The 21077-nt window shown below is 42.7% G+C and overlaps 1 long non-coding RNA gene across 1 annotated transcript; it reads right to left on the minus strand.

Moving 5' to 3' along the window:
• Nucleotides 1-371: 371 nt before the first annotated feature.
• On the minus strand, nucleotides 372-20281 carry LOC120998281. Its single transcript, XR_005778325.1, has 3 exons — nucleotides 20271-20281; nucleotides 20113-20114; nucleotides 372-493 (listed from the first exon to the last, which is right to left on the minus strand). It is a non-coding gene; the product is annotated as an uncharacterized LOC120998281 (long non-coding RNA).
• Nucleotides 20282-21077: the final 796 nt, after the last annotated feature.

Genomic DNA, 21077 nt, shown 5'->3' on the forward strand with positions numbered 1-21077 from the left:
CTGAAAAGTGTGGAGAATTTTTGCTCACCCCCCTGTACTCTGATAACCCTAAATAAAATCCAATATGACTAAATACCTTCAGAAGTCACCTAATTAGTAAATAGAGTCCACCTGTGTGTAATTTGTTCTCAGTATAACTACCGCTGTTCTATGAAGGCCTAAGAGATTTGTTAGAGAACATTAGTGATCAAACAACAACATGAAAACCATAGAGCACATCACACAGGTCAAGAATAAAGTTGTGGAGAAGTGGTTATAAAAAAATATCCGAAGCTCTGAACATCTCACGGAGCACTGTTCAATCCATCATCTGAAAATGGAAAGAGTATGGCACAACTGCAAACCTACCAAGACATGCCTATCTACCTAAACTGACAGACCAGGCAAGGAGAGCACTAATTAGAGAAGCAGACAAGAAGCCCATGGTCACTCCGGAGGAGCTGCAGAGATTCACAGCTCAGGTGGGAGAATCTGTCCCAGGACAACTATTAGTCTGGCCTTTATGGAAGAGTGGCAAGAAGAATGCCATTACTGAAAGCAAACTATAAGCCATATAAGGGACACAGCAAACGTGTAGAAGACGGTGCTCTGGTCAGATGAGACCAAAGTTAAACATTTTGGCCTAAATGCAAAACGCCATACGTGGCGGAAAACTAAGACTGCACTAAACACACCATCTGCACCATGAAACATGTGGTGGCAGGGACAGGGAAGCTGCTCAAAGTTGATGGGAAGATGGATGGAGCTAAATACAGGGCAATCCTGAAGGAAAACATGGTAGAGGCTGCAAAAGACCGGAGACTAGGGCGAAGGTTCACCTTCCAGCAGGACAATGACCCTAAACATACAGCCAGAGCTACAATGGAAAGGTTTAGATCAAAGCATATTTATGTGTTAGAATGGCCTAGTCAAAGTCCAGACCTAAATCCCATTGAGAATATGTGGCAAGACTTAAAAATTGCTGTTCAAAAATGCTCTCCATCCAATGTGAATTAGCTTGAGCTAAGAAGAATGGGCAACAATTTGCAAACTGGTAGAGACATACATACCCCAAAAGACTTGCAGCTGTAATGGCAGCGAAAGGTAGTCTTAAAAAGTATTGACTCAGGGAGCTGAATACAAATGCACTTTTCACTTCATACATATTTGTTACTTTGAGTTGGTCTATCACATAAAATGACAATAAAATGTAAGTTTGTAGGTGTAACATGAAAAAATTTGGAAATGTTCAAGGAGTATAAATACTTTTTCAAGGCACTGTAAAAAAAAGTCCATCTTTCAGGGCTTGGGTCTAGTCCTTATTTATGTAGTACATTAATTTAACATCTGTTGGACCTTCATAAAGTTAAGGAAACATTTCTTCAAAGGTTTCTCAAATAAAAAAACGGAGTGTTTTGCTTGCATGTTTATCTATTTAGTCACCAGTAGGGACATAAAAATTCCTCAGTGTACTTTTTTGAGTTCATCTGAAGGTAGCTATTACATTGACTCATTGCCTCAAATAAAACTAAAACTGGCTAAAACATGGTCGCAACAACTAGGGATGAGCGAACCCAAACTGCAAAGTTCGGGTTCGTACTGAACTTTGTGAGTTCGGGTACCTGGACTCTTTCACTGAAGTCCGGGTTCAGTGTTCAGGTAATTTTATTATTATCCATTATAACAGTTGTATTGGAAAATAATAGCATTCTTAAGACAGAATGCTAAAGAATATGGCCATATACAGGTTAAAAACAACTCACCTCATCCACTCGATCGCGCTGCAACATTCTCTTCTATCTTCATTCAGCAGGATCTGTCAAAGGACCTGTCATGTGCACAATGACATCACCACGCTCATCATGTAGGAAAGTGCGGGTATGTCATCGCGCTCACCACGTCCTTTGACAGGTCCTGCTGAATGAAGATAGAAGAGAATGTTGCAGTGCGATCAAGTGGATGAGATGAGTTGTTTTTAACCCTAAATGGCCATATTCTTTTTCATTCTGTCTTAAGAATGTTATTATTTTCCGATATAGCCATATTAAGTGACGTTCGGGGATTCGGGGTCAGGTTCGGATCCCGAACCCAAACTTGAACCTGAAGTTCGGCAGAACCCGGCGAACCCGAACTTCCTCGGGTTCGCTCATCCCTACCAACAACCGATTCTAACTGGTCTCCCTTGATAGCATGCCACACTAAAATACTGCCCCTATACCAGAGCTTACCATACAGGCCCCCCATATATCAGTGCCTGCTACAGAGCCCCTCAATAAACCCATAGTAGGCCTTACCAACCATATTTGCCTTCACTTCACATTCCCCTGGTGGCCTTTCCTAGATCATTCTCAACTGGTCTATGTAAGTTTACTGCTCCAATAATGAATATCTGTAAATATGTTCCATACAAAATTTTACTATAAAATGAGCTTTACCCATAATAATGGATCATTACAGGATCTGTTTGCTTATGAGCAGTTTAGGGAGCCACAGTTCAATTGTTTTATTGCTTCCTAATGTGAATTACTAATCAGCCTGGAATAACACAAGCACTTGAAATATTTTCTAGCAATAGTTCTTGCTATACGTTAGGCCCAGATAATAAGGGTTTCATTTATGTGAAATTCAAGATAGCATAAATCCTTATTTCTGAATGGAAAATTATGAAAAACTCTAGAAGATAAATGAATGTAATGGGTATATTTCCATCCCTGACAAAACACATGTATAGAAAAATGTGGAAATTGTGAGTGTGTAAAAATCTGTCTGTTTGCAGTGATAAATAGTTCCTATTAGCTGGACTTCAGGTTCATACTGAGGTTTATTGAAGAACGCAGTTTTTCAATAAAATTGTTAATATATTTCTGGTGGACACAGATCATTTGCAGAAGAGGTTTAGAACTAAGAGTTTTTTATGCTAATAAAAGGGGAAATATGCAGACATGCAAAATGTAGTGGCATTCATTATAAAATGCACTGATATATTAATGCTAACTTGCCTATAATCAAAAGGCTGTTTTTTACATTTATTCTCTTCAGGAATCATTTTGATGTATAGAGCTTGATGACTTAGCAATACATTAAATAGCTTTTTTGCTGTTCAAAGAGCTATACCAGTCAGCACTGGCTGATACTATGTTTATTTGCCATGGTTTTCATTTTACATATTAAAATAATGTTTTGTTTCTTTTCTGGTAATAACACAAGTATAATATGTGTTTAAATTGTGTTTTATAGGAAATAAACCACAAATGTGGTCAAGCGCATTTTTCTTAAAAATATCAGGTGTTGAAAATATTTGGCCCCTTCACACAGCAGGGGCATGAGTGCAGAGAGTCAGACCCCCACCAATCTAATATTGATGGCGTTTTCTGAGGATAGACCATCAATACTGTAATAAAAATCTGTAGCCTCATATTATTGAAATGCTTCCATCTACAAGCAATAATAGTGATCCAATAATACACGTGTCTCTGCAAGGACTTTCATGTCCTTACCATATGGTTTCAGAATATAGGTTTACATTAGTCAAACCCCATATTCTGCTTTTGGACCTGCAGAGAATGGCATCATGAAGATGGCAGAGCCATTTAAAGAGCCCGTGAAGAGGCACTGTGCTCCATGCCCTGGAGCCATAGGCACCAGGGTTGCCAACCATCCCAAAATGTCTGGACAGTCCGTAAAAATAGGCAACTTTTTTCTCTGTCCTTGAAAAAAATAGAGGGGTCCGTGATTTTTTTGAGGCTGGTAGTTGACTAGATTATTTTGGTGGTAATTATCATCATTTCACAGCTCACAGTAAATGATGGCAATGAGTTCTGATCAGTACATTGAGCTATATACATGTATTACTTATATTTATCCTTCATTATGGTTTTCCAATTTGTCCGTAAAAATGACCGTCCATGATTTTGGGTTAAGTTGTGCAGAAAAAAGAAAAAATCTAGTTGGCATCCCTGATAGGCACCCCACATACCCCTCTAGGGTGCCTCCACATATCACTGAACTATGGAGATATTTTCTCCTAAATGCAAAGCTTCTAGGGAAGAAAACTTCTGGGACATTACGTCAGATGGAGAAAGAGAAACAAGAGGCCCTGCATGTCAAGGACTATGACTTGATAGTGGTAACAATATAGATCCAAGGTGTTTCACTCACCTGAGGGTGCTGTGTAAGGCACAAAACCTATGTATAGCGCTTAGTATGTATATCCCTGACTGCTTCCCAGGACTGGATCCAGCGGTAATGTTTTATTGCTGGAGGTAAGGCAAGCAAAGAGTAAGACAGAAAAAACTGTTATATTTCAACACTGTCATCAGGTGGATGAGAGATTACCATGCAGTATATTTTTTTCAAGAAGGACTTTATTAATGTGGCCAAGCATTAAGGGTGGATTGCCATCTTCATCAGGTTATGGTAAGACATTTTGCAACATATACACCAGTTGGTTGTGTGCATGTGTACAGGTGCTGGGATGGGTCAAACTTTAAAAATAATTTTATTTTAATACAATTATTCTTGGAAAAAGAATACTGGATGGTAATCTCTCATCTGTGCAATGATAATGCCAAAATAGGACTGGTTGTACTGTTTAACACTCTGTTTGCATTGAATCTGATGACGCAAGCTAATTTTTCCCCCCAAATGCATCAAAGCAAAAATATGAAGTTAGAGGTACATAGAGGTACAGCATGTCCCCATAGGGTGTTGTATTTCAGCTTTGTACAACTTGCCCAGATTCTAGTATAAAAGAAATCTGCTTGTGGTGCTATGCAGAGATATTAGAAAATCTTCTTATGCTAAGTGAAATGTGTTCAGCTTGAAGACATTCTCAATAGTGTTGATCGAACACAAAAGTGCTCGGGTGTTCGGGTCAAACATCTCAGGATGCACCCAAGCACAATGGAAGTCAATGGGAGAACCCGAGCATTAAACCAGACACCCCCTGCTCTGAAGAGGGGAGGGTGTCTGGTTCATAGGAAAAGGTCATAAATTGATGGAAACACCACTGAAATGGTTTGGAAACAGCATGGGGGGGGGATGTTTGGATGCATCTTGGACTCCCAGGTCGCTGCTGGGAGTGATGTTGTCCGAGTAGTACGCCACTTTTACAGACTGACACTAATACGCACAAAACCGAAGATAAAATCGATTTTAGAGGAAAAATTGTTAGCAAAACCAAAAAGAAGTAGACAAACTACTAAGTTTGAATGTGTGCTACACAACAACAATCACCAAAAACAAGACACACATGAATAGTAAATGAACATATCTTTATTATTACAAATCAATTAATTATCAGAGACAATAATAAATATAAAAATAAGCAGCAATGATGGAGGTACTGATCCACAAAGGTGTATCCCCAAGATACTCCCAGTCCAAAAAATGACATCACCAAGAGACAGTAGGCAATGGTAAATCCTGATATCAATTACATATTACACATTGTAATCCAAACCCAATTGTCCCATATGTAGCTAATACACCATACCACATATCACATATAATGCCTAGCAGGTTGGCTACACTGTTGCAAGAATATAGTATAAGCCAAAAAAAAATTATGAAAGGAAAGGAAAGTGATAAAAAATAGTGGCAAATTAATAAAGTGCAAGTGCATTGTGAAAAAGTGACATGCGGTGGTATAGATAAAAAAATTAAACCAAAAAGAGGATGGACCTCATAAAAGAGGCTTTTCTACAAATACATTCAGGTATGTATGCATCATCCTATAAGCAAATGACCCTGCCTGTGGTTTTGTTTTAAAATTAATCGCACATGGCGCAAAACATATACAAACGCATACTACTATAGTACGATAAGCCTCTAATATAATATACAATTATATCTTTATACATAGGACTTTTTTGTTTTATATCTAGGAACAACATTAACTATATAGTGTCCCTCATTTCCATTATTATCTCTCATGTGATTAAGGGCCTCATCCAGCACACCCCTAAGGTTTGTCGCTCCCCCACTCCATCACCAGCCCTGGCTCACACAGACAGGTGCAGCATTTAAAATAATGATGGAAAAAAGAAAAAAGGGAAGAAAAGAGACGAGAGGTAAGTAGACAATAAACCAAAATATAACATCTGTTAAAATCATACAATAACCTAATTACTTGATTAAAAAAAAAACTGTTAAAAACATGATGTTACGTGTCAGGTGGAGATCAGTGTCGAAGGACCAACGCCAGGCCAAGGGAGAAAGCAAAATGTCTACTATCATTTCACAAGAAAGGGGCAAAATAATTACCCTTATTCAGACCCTTCGGTGTAATGGTGTCCAATATACAAATCAACTTAGTTTCTTTCTGACCAATAATTTTTTTCCAGTTTACATCTCTAGGGGAAATAATAACTTAATCTATGCCTCTAAATCAAAGGAGAGATCCCTCACAGTTATGTTTTTCTCTGAAATGTCTTGCCAGGGTCTGAAGTTGGGTCAGATCATCAACATCCTTCGCCGCCTCAATAGAGAGAACATGCTCTCTGATTCTTCTCTTAAATTGTCTAGATATCATGCCCACATATATCAGCTCACATGGACATATGGCCCAGTAGACCACGCCTACTGTCGTGCATATTATTGGAAACGTTATTTTATATTCCTTCTCATGTATGGAATTCCAGAATATGGTTGTTCTGTCCATATTGACACAGGCAACGCATCTCGCACACTCCACACTCCCACACTCTCTGTTGCCCCATGGTGTCCCCTTCCCCAATTTTGTTTGGGGAAGTTGAAAAACTTGTCAGAGACCCAAAAGTCCTTTTAAGGACTATTGTGTGTGACAGCAGCAATATATATTTTTAGCACAACCTGCGCTAAATTGCTAAAAATTTACAGACCCCAAATTCCTTTTAAGGAATTTTGTGTGTGGCAGCAATATCTACCGTATTTTTAGCGCATTATCTGCGCTACATCTCCCGTGTAATGTGTGCGCATCCCAAAAATATCTGTGACATCCAGTGAACTTTTTCCGTAGACGGTGTCCGCTGCGGACAATGACATTAGCTGCACTACATCTCCTATGTAGCGTATGCACATCCAAAAAATATCAGTGACATCCAGTGTACTTTTTCCATAGACGGTGTCCGCTGCGGACAGTGACATTACCTGGGGTGCATCTCCTGTGTAATGTTTCCACATCCCAAATACCTGTGACATTCCCTGTAATTTTATATTAGCCGCTGGTGACATCAGCGACATTATCTGCGGTATTTCTCCTGTGTAACGTTTCCACATCCAAAATACCTGTTACATTCCCTGCAATTTTATATTAGCCGCTGCTGACATCAGCGACATTATGTGCGGTATTTCTCCTGTGTAACGCGTGCGCATCCCAAAAATGTTAGTGACATCCAGTGTACTTTTTCCGTAGACGGTGTCTGCTGCAGACAGTGACATTACCTAGGATACATCTCCTGTGTGACGTTTCCACATCCCAAATACCTTTTTTTATTTTTTTGCGCATACACTTGCAAATCCTATGCTACTGTACGTGTGACATACTTTCAAGCATATATAACATTTAATATGAAGAAGGCGAGCAGTAAGGGACAGGGAAGTGGCCGTGATGCTGATGGTGCACGCAGAGACCATGGCCCTGGGCACGTTGAAACTGTGCCTGCTGCCAAAGCACAAGAAAAACAATCATCCATGATACCTAGCTTCATGTCCCAGTTTGCAGGGCGGCACAGGACAACACTCTCGAAGTCAGACCAGTACAACCAGGTGGTTGGTTGGATTGCAGCAGATAATGTTTCCAGTCAGTTAAGCACCACCCTGTCTTCCACCAAGTCCAGTCTCAGTAGACAAGAATCTGGTCAACACAATCCTCTCCCTGATCCTCCTTCCTCCCACCATGGAGAGTCATGCCAAACAAGTGATCCCACACTCGGATATTTCGAGGAGCTCTTTTCAGCACCATTCCTTCATTTGGGCCTCTCGACAAGCCCGCTTAAAGAGGGACATGAGAGCTTGTGCCCTGATTCCCAAACCCTTGAGCATCCACAGTCACAAGAAGATGACGGTGGGGAACGGCAATTAGTGTTTCACAAGGTGGATGATGATGATGAGACGCAGTTGCAAATAAGTCAACGGCAATTAGTGTCTCAAGAGGTTGATGATGAGGATGAGACACAGTTATCAATAACTGAGGTTGTTGTTAGGTCAACAAGTCAGGAGGATGAGCAGAGTGAGGAAGTGGAAGAGGAGGTGGTGGACGATAAAGTCACTGACCCAACCTGGTAAGGTGGCAAGCCGAGCGAGGACAGAAGTACAGAGGGGCAGGAATTTGCAGCACCGCAACAGGCTGGAAGAGGCAGTGGGGTGGCAAAAGGGAGAAGGTGAGTCACACCAAACATGCCTGCAACTGTTCCCCGGAGCACACCCTTGCGGAAATCTCCCTTGCCATGGGATAGGTGTTCCGCAGTCTGGCGTTTTTTTGAGGAAAGTGCGGATGACAAAAGAATTGTAATTTGCAACCTGTGCCATACAAAAATGAGCAGGGGCGTGAACACTAGCAACCTCACCACCACCAGCATGATCCACCACATGGAATCAAAGCACCGTAATAGGTGGGCCGAATGCCTGGGTCCACAATCAGTGTCTGCAGGTCACACTGCTGCCTCCTCTTCCCCTGTGTTACGTGCTGGCCAATCCCCTGTCGAAGGCGCAGGCCCCGTTGCCTCCCACCCTGCACCTGGACCTTCGCAAGCACCATCAGCGACCACATCCACTTCCGTGTCCCAGGGCAGCGTACAAATTTCCTTACCCCAGGCATTTGAACGCAAGCGCAAATACCCAGCCACCCACCCACAGGCCATAGCAATAAATGCTCAACTTTCAGAAATTGATGGCCCTGTAAATGTTGCCATTTAGTCTTCTGGACACTGAGGCTTTCCGCAGCCTGATGGCGGCGGCCGTCCCTTGTTACTCAGTCCCCAGCTGCCACAATTTTCCTGGTCTGCCGTCCCCACCTTGCACCAGCACGTGTCCCATAACATCACCCGTGCCCTGAACAACGTAGTTATTGGAAAGATACACTTAACAACTGACACATGGATAAGTGCTTTTGGACAGGGACACTACATTTCCCTGACGGCGCACTGGGTGAACGTTGTGGAGGCCCGGAGCAAGTCGTACCCTGGGATGGTACAGGTGCTACCGACACCAAGGATTTACGGCCCTACTTCCATTAGGATTTCCACCACCACCTACATTAGTGGTGCAACACCCCCTTCTCCTCCTCCACTTCCACCTCTGAATTCTCATCTTGCAGCACCAGTCAGTCATCAGTCGGTAGCTGGAAGCAATGTAGCACTGCAGTGGGGAAGCGGCAAGAGGCCCGGCTTAAGCTTATCTGCTTAAGTGACAAACAGCACACTGCCGCAGAGCTGTGGCAGGGTATAAGGAACCAGACTGAGCTGTGGCTCTTACCACTCAACCTACAACCAGGCATGGTTGTGTCTGATAATGGCCGTAAATTGTTGGCAGCTTTGGAGCTCGGCAAGCTCACACACATACCATGCCTAGAACAAGTGGTTCAGCAGTTTCTCAAAACATACCCCAATTTGCCTGAGCTACTGGTGAAGGTGCGCCACATGTGTGCCCATTTCCAAAAGTCATCTACAGCTGCCGCCGGTCTGGCAACGCTGCAGCAGCGCTTGCAATTGCCAGCTCACTGACTGTTGTGCGAAGTGAGCACGTGCTGGAACTCCACATTACACATGTTGGCCAGGCTTTGTGAGCAGCAGAGGGCAGTAGTGGAATACGAGATGCAACATGGTCATCGCCTTTCCAGTCAGCTTCCGCTCTTTACAAGCGACAAGTGGGCATGGATGTCTGACCTCTGTGAGGTTTTACGCAACTTTGAGGAATCAACACAGATGGTGAGCGGCGATGCCATTATTATCAGCGTAACCATCCCACTTCTGTGTCTACTGAAACGCTTGCTGCTCACAATGAAGGCGGACACTTTGCATGCGGAAGAGGTGGAAATGGGGGAAGACAGTACACAGGGTTATAGCCAGACCACCCTCAGTTCGTCTTCTCAGCACAAATTGGATGATGAGGAGGGGGAGGAGCCGCAGACGGTTGCCTCCGCTACAGAGGGTAGTACCCACAGCAGGTTTATTCTATCTGTTAAGTGTGGATGGGCCGAAGAGGAGGAAGAGGACAAGGAGATTGAGAGTTATCCTCCTGATGAGGACAGCAAAGTCTTGCCTGTTGGGACTCTGGCATACATGGCTGACTTTATGTTATGCTGCCTTTCCCGTGACCCTCGCGTTATAAGCATTTTGGCCAACACCGAATACTGGTTGTTCACCCTTCTCGACCCCCACTACAAAGAGAACTTCTCATCTCTCATTTCTGTGGTGGAAAAGAGTAGCAAATTGGTGCAATACCAGAAGGTCCTTGTGGAAAAATTGCTCCAAAAATTTCCAGCTGACAACGCTGGTAGCAGAGTGCGTAGTTCCTTGGGCAACCGAGGAGGGGAGACGAGGGGAACACACAGCAGTTCCAACAGAGGCAAAGCAACATTCTCCATGGCCTGGGACAGTTTCATGATACCCCGCCAGCAACCGCACCCTGATGCGCACCACCAGTGTTTTCTCAGAACAGGTATTTATTGCTGCTGGGGGCATAATAACTGATAAGCGCATCCGACTCACAACTGAAAATGCTGACAGGTTGACTCTTATCAAAATGAACAAGGCATGGATTGCCCCTGACTTCTCTACTCCACTAGAGGAAAGCGGCTGAACATAAAGGCACTTTAAATGTGGCTTTTATGGTGTATTTAATATAATGTATACCCATGCACCCTTCCACCACAAAAAAGGGTATATGGTTAAATTTTCCTTTTCTCGTCCTCCTCCATCATATCAACATGCTTATTAGGCTGCCCTCGCTCCTAATATTTTAGAGGGTCAGCTCGGCAGCAGGCCCTCAAACATAATTTTTTCGATGGTCTGCTCAGCAGTAGGCCATCACCCATAATTCTTTCTATGACCAGCTCAGCAGCAGGCCCTCAACCTTAAATTTTTCTATGGTCAGATCAGCAGCAGGCACTCACCCCTAATGTTTTAGAGAGTCAGCTCGGCAGCAGACCCTCACCCCTAATGTTTTAGATGGTCATCTCAGTAGCAGGCCCTCGCCCATAATGTTTTAGATGGTCAGCTCGGCAGCAGGCCCTCGCCCATAATTTTTTCCATGGCCAGATCAGCAGAAGGCCCTTGCCCTTAATGTTTTAGATGGTCAGCTCAGCAGCAGGCCCTCGCCCCTAATGTTTTAGATGGTCAGCTCAGCAGCAGACCCTCACCACTAATGTTTTAGATGGTAGGATCAGCAGCAGGCCCTCGCCCCTAATGTTTTATAGGGTCACCAACAGGCCCTTGCTCCTAATGTTTTTGAGGGCCACCAGCAGGCCAATAATCATAATTTTTCAAGGGTGTGTATGATGCCCTCCTTTATGTGTAATAAAATGTGTACAGGCTTTATGAGTGTAGGAGTCCCACTACCTGAACAATTGTATCACAATGTGAATGAGGCCCTCCTTTATGTGATATACAGGTTGTATCGGAGTGCCTCTTCCATGTAATTTTTGGCAGCACTTGCACTTTATATACAAGTAAATATACAGAAAATAATATTTCCTAACAATTTTTCCTCGGTTTTGTGTGTATTAGTGTCAGTCTGTAAAATTGGCGTACTACTCGGACAACATCGTTACCAGCAGCGACTTGGGAGTCCAAGATGCATCCAGAAATCCTCCCCATGCTGTTCCCGAACCATTTCAGTGGTGTTTCCATCAATTTCTGACCTTTTCTTGTGAACCAGACAACCTCCTCTCTTCAGAGCAGGGGGTGCCTGGTTTAATGTTTCGGTTCTCCCATTGACTTCCATTGTGCTCGGGTGCTCGATCAACACTAACACCTATTATTTGCTGTTGTGACGGTAACGTACACTACACACAGGGGGGAGGATAGTGACCACTGCGCTCCACCCTCACCCCTGGCCCTGCCTACTTGCCTCACAAGACCTAATGACAGGGGACAACTAGACGGCAGTCCCTAAATTAGGATACGTGCTGGGAAGACAGACAAGACAAATAACGGAACGTGAACAGATCGGGTCAATACCTAGAGAGCTACGCAGTACTAAGGAATGAGCAGAGAATAGTCAGGAAAAGACGAGGTCAAATACCAGGAGAGAAACGAAGTACAAAAGGAGTCTGCAAAGAATCGTCAGGTGGAAGCCGGGGTCAGGATACCAGGAGAGATGCGCAGAACAGGAGGAGCAGGCAGAGAATCGTCAGGGAACACAGGATCAGGTAAGTATGCAGGAACAAAACAATCACCAGATACCTAAAATTAACAGGAAACCTGTAGCCAGCAGGCTGCCTGTATTTATAGTGGGGAGTGAGGAATAATTGTTGTTGTCAGTACTAGTATATCGGAGGTTCACGTATGGGATTAAGTCCCTGCCTGAACAGTGGACACACCAGGGAAACAGTTGTTCACTGACGAGACCTCCCCGTAACAACTAGTACCTATAGGGGTTCTTGTCTACCTTAAAATAGACACGGCTGTGTCTATAGAGGTTGACGACAGAGAGTAGATAATTAAAGCCTAGTAAATAATATATAGTTGACCTAATATAAAAAGTTCTGTATTTGTTAAAGTTCCCTAACCCCTAATCCCTGACCCCCCCCCCCCCCTCCACCCAGTCTGACCCCTCTAAACACCTGAAGATCCAGACATACCAAAGGATAACTTATAAGCAGACTACCACGACTCTTATTGACAATCTGATTGCAGAAGTCAATTATGAGTGATTTAAAAATCACAACGTTTAATGTCAAAGGGTTAAACTCACCATCCAAACGCAGCCAATTAATGCTCACGCTTAGGAAAATTCAGTCCCACATTATATTCCTCCAGGAAACTCATTTTCGCCAAAATAAAATTCAAAAACTGCAGACTCATCCATACAATCAATGGTTTCATAGCATGCATCCTACTTCTGCCTCCAAAGGAGTTTCGATTGCCATTCATCATACCATTCCGTTCACAATCAAGCAGCAACTTACGGATGCAGAAGGCAGAATGCTGCTATTAAAGGGAGACATAGGCAGCCGCAGATTCACTTTTGTGAACTTATATGCCCCTAATACAGCCACAGTCCCCTGGTTAATAAAAAACTTTAAAACAATTAAAATTTTTGCAGAGGGCCACATAATCTTGGGAGCTGATCTTAACTTGACTCTTAACCCCCTGATGGATTCGTCCACAGCGAAAACTCACATTTTGCAAAAACATATAAGTAAGCTACACAAAAAACTACAGGAACTACAATTAGTAGACGTATGGAGATGTCTTAACCCCACAGTCAAGGACTTTTCCTTTTACTCTAACCCACATAAGTCCTATCAAAGACTTGCATACTTACTAACCTCTGCCTCTCTTTTGCCTCTCTTTAGTGCTGCTGAGATGGGAAACATCACGATCTCTGATCATGCCCCCTACATGGCGAACTTCACCCTGGCCTCCCTCCCCAGGAGAGACTGGAATTGGAGACTAAATGAATCACTCTTGAACAACGAGCAAAACCTGAAACAGGTCAGATCACATTTAGAGACCTTCTTCGCTGTCAACTCTCCTGCACACAGCGAAAGAACAGTTATCTGGGAAACACACAAAGCATACATTAGAGGGATTTTCATAGCGTTAGGCACAAAGGTTAAAAAAGACCAACAAAGGGAGGTAGACTCACTTCTTGCCCAATTAGCAACACTAGAGAAATTAAACAAGCAATCTGAAAGTAGGGCCTTTCAAGAAGACCTGAAAAATCTTCGAATTAAATTACATAACCTTCTTGCCCAAAAAAACGCCAGACAGTTACTATACTTTCAACACAAATTATATGCACATGGTAACAAAGGGGGAAAAATGATGACATCACTACTCAAAAAAACCAAACAGGTGACACATATACCCAAAATAAAGAACGCAAAAGGAAAAACCCTCGCAGATACCCCGGCTATAGCAAAAGCTTTCCAAGAATTTTATGCAGCGTTATACAACCTCAATAAAAATGAAAGCAAAGATGATTCGAAGATAAGACATGAGAACATCATTAAATTCCTGAGTTCTTTAAATCTCCCTTCCCTATCACCTGAAGAAGCCTCCTACCTAATAAGCCAAGTCTCACCTGATGAGATTAAACAAATAATAAACAGCTTAACTCCGGGAAAAAGCCCAGGCCCAGATGGGTTGCCCCTGGCCTATTATAAAAAGTTTGAAGACGTACTTATTCCCAAGTTCATGGAGGTCTGCAATGTACTTTTACAAGGAGAACAGTTGACGAGACAAACACAGGAATCCTTCGTCACTCTGATACATAAAGAGGGAAAAGATCCAGAACAGTGTGGTAGCTACAGGCCCATCTCTTTACTAAACCTTGATCTTAAAATATGGGCAAAAATACTGGCTACTCGTCTAAGCGGGTTTCTCCCGGACTTGATAGGACCTGAACAGGCAGGGTTTGTGAGGGGGAGAGAGGGGAGAGACAACTCTCATAGAGTTTTTCATGCCATGCATATAGCACGGACGAAAAAGCTGCCACTAATATTACTAGGAATAGATGCCGAAAAGGCATTTGACAGAGTAAATTGGAAGTTCATGAGAGCAACCCTTAGTAAATTTGCCTTCCCTGAGGTTTTCATTAATGCTATCTTTACTTTATACGAACAACCAAAGGCCAGGTGGAGAGTTAATGGCACACTCTCACCGACATTCGATATCACAAATGGCACCAGACAGGACTGCCCTCTCTCCCCCTCACTATTCATTCTAGTAGCCGAAACGCTGTTACAAGCGATCAGGCAGGACCCGAACATCACTGGGATCAGGTTTGGAGAGAAAGAGATTAAATGCACAGCATTTGCAGATGACCTCTTATTTCTTGTAACAAACCCAAAGGTAGGATTGAACAGCCTGGAAAGAAAACTAGCGGAATATGGCAAACTCTCAGACTTCAAGGTGAACACTTCAAAGTCAGAGATCCTCAATATAACACTTCCTGAAGATGTAGCCCTACAACTTAAAAAAACATCCCCCTTCTGTTGGTCAAAAGGACCTATAAAATACTTAGGAATCAAAATCCCACAGAATTTTGATGATCTACTTAAATATAATTTTCTGCCACTAAAGGAGGAAATCAAGCAATTGCTCCAAAAATATAATATACCTTTCTTGACATGGATGGGAAGGAAGAATGTTTTGAAGGCCTATGTAATGCCTAAGATTTTATATACCATGCAGATGGTCCCCATCCATATCCCCCAGCGATTTATTTTAGAACTGAAACAATCATTTTCCAGTTTCCTATGGTCTGGGAAGAGGTCTCGCATATCACACAAAGTCCTAGTAAAAAGCAGAGAGAGGGGCGGCCTCGGGTTACCAGATGTAGACACATACTATAAAGCGATACAGCTTAATAGATGGCTAGAATTAGCAGACCCAAAAAGACAGAAGGATGTTAAAGAACTGTGTGAGTACAGTGTAGGGGATCTATTCCAAAAATACCTCTGGCTCCCGAATAAAAAATCTGATATAATAGACAACATAGACCCTCTATTTAAAGGGGTTTATGAGATGTGGTGCTCTGAGAGGAGCTCTTTAGCTCCTACGCCATCTCCAATGATGCCAACGAATCTCCTTCCAGATCTCTTAGAATTACCAATAAAAATATTCCCAGAAGTGTGGTCTTCCTTAACACAGATCAAAGTGGGCGACTTTATGAGAGACAGAGAACATTATTTAAAAGAAATGATTACAGAACCAACAAAAAGGTCCCCAACCTTTTTTCTAGCAGACTCACATGTTAAAGCTGTGTGCAGGAGAGCGGCAGGGAAATACAGGTTTCTGAGGTCTCTTACAGATTTTGAGTCATTACTTGAAACAACCCAGGTGAAACAAAGAGGAGTGTCTGGAGTCTCTTTGGTGCTGGGAGGTCGGGGTGAGATCACAAAACCGCCATACCTATTGGCATGGGAGAAAGAACTAGATATCGTACTCTCAGAACAAGAAACTAAACAAATATTAGCAACATCACACGGATTCACACAATGTGTACGTATGCAAGAGAATCATTTTAAATTACTTACAAGGTGGTATAAAACGCCTGAGTTCTTGTTCAAGAGAGGTCTTTCTGATTCCCGGCGGTGCTGGAGATGTGAAGGAGGGGAAGGTTCTTTATCACATATATGGTGGTCATGTCCCCAGATTAGAAAATACTGGGAAGAAGTAAATAAGGCAATTAAAAAAATAGCGCTACCTGATTTTGAAATAACTGTTGAGATGATAGTTCTCTCAAAACCTTCCTCACTTTACACCCCCTCAAAGAAATACTTAATAACACATTTATTAGCAATAGCTAAATCACTCATACCACTACATTGGCTGGACACAAAACCTCCCACAATTCAAGAATGGAAAGCCAAGGCTGACCAAATCTACAATTTTGAGGAGATGACTAGTTGGATAAATAGGAGCCATGATAGGTTCCTCAAGATATGGAAACTTTGGGACCTGGTGAAAGCAGATGGATAGGGCGTTTGTGAGAATGGGACAATAGGACTACCTGCAAAATAACTGTTAATCAGGATGGCCTAACCAACTTAATGCTCATGGCTAGATACTAGCTTTCTGGAAATCCAAGGAGGTTTAGAATACATCAACCCCCCCCCCCCCTCCTTATTCCCCTCCATCCCTTCTCCTCCATTCCCTCCCCCCCCTTCCCATTTCCCCTTCACATCTAGTTAATTTTTGTGGTCCTGTTTGGCGCAAGTACTAATGGATGAGTTATTCTACAGGGTCAGAATGCGCTGAATAGGTAAATGTCATTGAGAGACCATTGTGATAAAAGTGCATCACAGATTTTAACTCAGGCATGTAGATACCGCTGCGCGCCCAAATTCCGAATATTATTTCTGTTTGTTATTTGTACTGTCTTTTGAATAATTGGATAAGATTGTACTTGCAAGTAACATTGTCATGGATATATATTTTGAAAATAAAGTATATATAAATAGTGGGGAGTGAGGGTCAAAGCCGCCCTGGGAACGAGGCCAAACACAGATCCTCGCTCCCGAAGCTAAGCAGCAGGTCTGTAGCTGATGGGAGACTGAGTGCGCCTTTGGCGCCCCGTGACAGCTGTTTCATGTACCTGACTCTGCTTGTTGCCTGTTCTGATTGTAAGCTGCCCCTCTTGACATCGGCCTGTTTATCGTATTGCACATACTCTGCCTGCCCAGATCTCAGTCTCTCCCTGATTACAGTTGTTGTCTAATCCCTCAGTGCCCTGCACTGGTGTCTCTTGACCCCTGTTGGTCAGCAGACACTTGAACCGATACTACTGCAAGAAGCAGCAGCCTGGTGGTTCTCCTGCGGTGAGGTCTAGGCCCTGTGTAACTTGGGAGCCACTTAGATAATGATTAGGAGTAGCCCAAAGTGAAATCTGTTTAAGTGACACAGTGGGTCTATACCAGCTTTGTTATATACAGATTTATTTCATTTAATTTTCAATCAATCGAAAATTTGTCCTCTGCTTATCTTACAACTATATAACGTCTTTTGCACTTGTCTATAGGACAAGTATCGGTAGACATGGCCTTGCGGTACGCCCGCCGGTCGATTCGCGGCGAACTTTGCGCTTTTGCAATTCGCTGAACATGTGAACATATGGCGATGTCCGCCGGCATCATATTCTTTTGCATTGCGCCGAATTTTGACCCTTGACACATGCCTCAGGTGGGACAGGACAGCCAATTGAGATGCTTCAGCACATATACACACCAACACCCTATCACTGAACCCAATCTGGCAGCCATTTTACATTCTGTGTTTTGCCAGTGAAAGAAGAGGTTGCTTTGTGGAGCAGGAACAGGCTGTTAGGGAGACCAAACTCTAGTTAATAGGGCCACAAAAGTCCTTTTAAGGACTGGTATAGGTGAGCTATCGATAGGTGGGATATACTGAGGGGTGTGATATACTTATAATATACTTTCTAACATAGAAAGTATATTATAGTGCATTTGTATGGTGCATCAGTTGTGTGCAGTTCTACTGTGATACTGCAGCTATACAGAGGAACAAACACTATTGGAACAATGAATTGCAACGGGTGTGAAATACCTGTTACCCCCCCAAAAAATTATTGAGGGGTGTAATATACCTATAGTATACTTTGTAACAGTGCACTTCTATTGTGCAGCAGTTGTGTGTGGTTCTGTTGCGATACTGCAGCTATATAGAGGGACAAGCGCTATTGGAACAACTATTTGCAACGGGTTCCTGCTGCCCCCCCCCCCCCCCAAAAAAAAATGTTGTTGCAAAAAAAATAATTGAGGTGTTTTGGAAGCAGGTATATCACATACCTGCTTCCAAAAAATACTGATTAAGGGGATTGATATACCTGCTTCCACCAAATATTGATTGAGGCCTACAATATACCTGCTTCCACAAAATACTGATTAAGTGGATTGATATACCTACTTCCACAAAATACTGATTGAGGGCTGTGATATACCTGCTTCCACAAAATACTGATTAAGAGGTTTGATATACAAGCTTCCACCAAATATTGATTGAGGACTGCGAGATACCTGCTTCCACAAAATACTGATTAAGAGGTTTCATATACCAGATTCCACCAAATGTTGATTGAGACCTGCGATATATCTGCTTCCACAAAATACTAATTAAGGGGAATAATATACCAGCTTCCACAAAATACTGATTGAGGTCTGCGATATATCTGCTTCTACAAAATACTGATTAAGGGGATTAATATACCTGCTTTCACCAAATATTGATTGAGGGCTGTGAGATACCTACCTCCACGAAATACTGAGTGAGGGCTGCAATATACCTGCTTCCACAAAATATTGATTAAGGGGTTCGATATACCTGTTTCTACCAAATATTGATTGAGGCCTACGAGATACCTGCTTCCACAAAATACTGATTGAGGGCTATGATATACCTGCTTCCACAAAATACTGATTAAGGGGATTTATATACCTGTTTCCGACAAATTTTGATTAAGGCCTACGATTTACCTGCTTCCACAAAATACTGATTAAGGGGATTGATATACCCGCTTTCACCAAATATTGATTGAGGCCTGCGAGATACCTGCTTCCACTAAATACTGATTAAGGGGTTTGATATTCCTTCTACCACAAAAAATTTATTGAGGCCTGTGATATACCTGCTTCTACAAAATATTGATTGAGGAGTTTGATATACCTGTTTCCACCAAATATTGATTGAAGCCTGAGATATACCTGCTTCCACTAAATACTGATTAAGGGGTTTGATATTCCTTCTACCCCAAAAAAATTATTGAGGCCTGCGATATACCTGCTTCTACAAAATATTGATTAAGGAGTTTGATATACCGGTTTTCACAAAATATTGATTGAGGCCTGCAATATACCTGCTTGCACAAAATACTGATTAAGGGGATTGATATACCTGCTTCCACAAAATAATGATTGAGGCTTGTGAGAGACCTGCTACCACAAAATAATGATTAAGGAGTTTGATATACCTGTTTCCACCAAATATTGGTTGAGGCCTGCGATATACCTGCTTCCACAAAATACTGATTAAGGGGATTGATATACCTGCTTCCACAAAATACTGATTGAGGGCAGCGATATACCGTATTTTTCGCCCTATAAGACGCACCGGCCCATATAACGCACCTAGGTTTTTAAGGAGGAAAATAAGAAAAAAAAGTTTTTAACCAAAAGGTGTGCTTTTGGTGGGTTTTGAACTAATGGTGGTCTGTGCATGACACCACTATGGGGGATCTGTGGATGGCACAGTTATGGGGAGGATCTGTGGGTGGCACTGTTATGGGGGGATCTGTGGATGGCACTGTTATGGGGGGATCTGTGGATGGCACTGTTATGGGGGATCTGTGGTTGGCACTGTTATGGGGGGGATCTGAGGGGGGCACTGTTATGGGGGATCTGTGGATGGCACTGTTATGGAGGGGGATCTGTGGATGGCACTGTTATGGGGGTGGATCTGTGGATGGCACTGCTTTATATGTGTCACCCACAGATTCCCCACCCCATAACAGTGCCATCCACATATCCCCCACCCCATAATAGTGGCATCCACAGATGCCCTAATATACCGGAGCTAAACCTGTGGGCGGGGAGGGAGGAGGGGCCGGTGGCATGCAAATGCGGCCACTGTACTCCAGCCCCGCCGCTCACTCACTGCTTTATTGACTAAACCTTTTATATTAATAACCTTCATTTAAGTTCCGATCCCCAGCCCCATCTGTACTACTTACTAAATGTCCTGTAGCAGGCAGAGCAGGGCGAGCGGCCGAAACTCACTGATGTCACGTGACGTGCCTGCGCCACCTACTTTATGAATAAAGTAGGCGGCGCAGGCACGTGACATCAGTGAGTTACGGCCGGCCACCCGCCCTGCTCTGCCTGCTACAGGACATTTAGTAAATAGTACAGATGGGGATGAGGATCGGAACTTAAATTAAGGTTATTAACCACCTCAGCCCCCAGTGCTTAAACACCCTGAAAGACCAGGCCACTTTTTACACTTCTGACCTACACTACTTTCACCATTTATTGCTCGGTCATGCAACTTACCACCCAAATGAATTTTACCTCCTTTTCTTCTCACTAATAGAGCTTTCATTTGGTGGTATTTCATTGCTGCTGACATTTTTACTTTTTTTGTTATTAATCGAAATTTAACGATTTTTTTTGCAAAAAAATGACATTTTTCACTTTCAGTTGTAAAATTTTGCAAAAAAAATGACATCCATATATAAATTTTGCTCTAAATTTATTGTTCTACATGTCTTTGATAAAAAAAAAATGTTTGGGTAAAAAAAAAATGGTTTGGGTAAAAGTTATAGCGTTTACAAACTATGGTACAAAAATGTGAATTTCCGCTTTTTGAAGCAGCTCTGACTTTCTGAGCACCTGTCATGTTTCCTGAGGTTCTACAATGCCCAGACAGTACAAACAC

The sequence above is a fragment of the Bufo bufo genome, chromosome 4, assembly GCF_905171765.1.
Source record: "Bufo bufo chromosome 4, aBufBuf1.1, whole genome shotgun sequence".
Classification (NCBI taxonomy): domain Eukaryota; kingdom Metazoa; phylum Chordata; class Amphibia; order Anura; family Bufonidae; genus Bufo; species Bufo bufo.